Source organism: Propithecus coquereli, unplaced genomic scaffold (assembly GCF_000956105.1).
Source record: "Propithecus coquereli isolate 6110/MARCELLA unplaced genomic scaffold, Pcoq_1.0 Scaffold248, whole genome shotgun sequence".
In the NCBI taxonomy this organism is placed as follows: Eukaryota; Metazoa; Chordata; class Mammalia; order Primates; family Indriidae; genus Propithecus; species Propithecus coquereli.
The window spans coordinates 3,175,912-3,177,827 of NW_012148041.1; the positions used below are offsets into that span (position 1 = coordinate 3,175,912).

The 1,916-nt window shown below is 38.3% G+C and overlaps 1 protein-coding gene across 1 annotated transcript in view; it reads left to right on the forward strand.

The window, feature by feature from the left end:
- The window catches only part of TBC1D22B (TBC1 domain family, member 22B), a 91,949-nt gene that overhangs the window by 86,460 nt on the left and 3,573 nt on the right, over positions 1 to 1,916 (forward strand). The gene's annotated exons all lie outside the window — the stretch shown is intronic.

Sequence of the window (1,916 nt, forward strand, 5' to 3'; positions counted from 1 at the left end):
GTGAGCCACCGCGCCCGGCCCAGACTTAGTTTTTTTAATGAGAGTGAGTATTCAGTGCCGATGGAGGTCTGGGGAAAAGGGCATTCTTCTGGAATGTGTCTTCAGGATGAGCGTTAAGTACCTTTCAAGTGTTTGTGTCCTTTGAAACAGTAATTTCATTTCTAGGAATTGAGCCCAAGTAAATAAACCAAGATACGGTTTTATGCACAAAGATATTCATTGTAATTTTATTATAGTGGAAAACCAGAAATAATTAAATACTCAAAACAGGAGGATGTAGAGTAAATTTTGGTAGATTTTACATCATGGAAAATTCTTTGGCCATTGAAAATGTCTGTCAGGAGTCTTTAACATTAGAGGAAATGCGTATGATAAATGCTAAATAGATTCAAAATTATATAGAGAAAATATTTCAACTGTGTAAAATGTGCAGGAAGAGGGCTAGAAGGAAATATACCAAAACGTTTAAAAATGGCTTCCTCTCGATCATGAAGTTATGGGCAATTTATTTCCAGAATTTTTACTTTTTACTAAACAAAACTTCCACAGAGCGTGTATTACCCCCCCAAAAATGTTTCAGCACCAAATAACATACAAAGACTTTCTTTGAAAAGGTACAGAAGAATGAGAGAAAAATGAAGGCTTCCTTGCCAGAGGTAACCAGTTTACCACCTCACTGTCTACAATTTTTATATACACATGTGCGTAGACAAATCTATCGTATTTTTTCTTTTACCTAAGTAGAAGAGGTCATACTATAAAGGGATCACACTATAAAATTTTCCTACAACTTTCCTTTTTCATCCTCCTCAAAATGTCTTCTATATCTTTCTGTGTTGGTACATGTAGACCTACTTCATTTGTTGTAAATGCTGCCTTGTATTTCATAGTATGGATAATCTATGGTTTATCTAATCATTCCCATACTGATGGACACTTCCCTGGTATCATCTTCCCCACCGTCTGAAGCAATGATGCAGTGAATACCTTTGTACATGAGTGCGGATATTTCCCTGGGATAGGGACATAGAAGCAGAGTTGCTAAATCAGAGACTGTGCACATTTCTAATTTCGTTAGACGTGGCCTGTATTTAAGATGATATGAACTTGTCTACTGTAACCAAGACCCCAAAATAACAGTGGCCTAAACAAGATAGTTCTTACTTTCCTTCAGCTAGCAGTCTAAGTGTGGGCAGTCCAGGGCTAACAGGTTCCAGAATGTTAGGGACTCCACCTTCTTCCGTCTTACTGCTCTGCCATCTTCAACACAGGGCTTTAATAGCATGGCCTAAGACGACCACTTCCACCCTTCCGTTCATATCCATTTGTCTAGGAAGGAGAGAAGGAGAAGTTTAGGGCAGAATCCAGAAGTTACATCTATCATTTTTGCTCACATCCCACTCGGTCAGAAATTAATTGTATTGGCCACACATAGCAGGGATGTGCCACAGGCAGCTTCGTGCCCAGCTAAGCTTCTCATACTACAGGAAGAAATCCCATAAAAAATGTACGAGACTTTACACTGAGAGCACAAAATATTGCCCTTGGGTGCAGACCGTACGGATCAGCTAAAAGCATTTTTTTAAGCAATCACAGTGTGCGAGTGGGCCATTGGCATTCTTCGCGTTACCTGTTCACATCACTCGACTGTTTTCCTGTTTGGCTCTTTGCCTTTTTTCTTGCTGATTTGTAGGCAGTCCTTATTAATTATATGTATTAACCTTTTATCTTTTATAGATGTTATCAGTATTTTCTTCTTGACAGGTTCTTATATTTCTATCTTTGTTTTTGGTGTCTCTTGACATCGAGGTTTCAAAATTGTATGTAATTAAACCTGCAAGTCTCTTTATGGCTTCTGGATTTTGTGTCTTACAACTATTACCTTTTTTCTTGCTGATTTGTAGGCAGTCCTTATT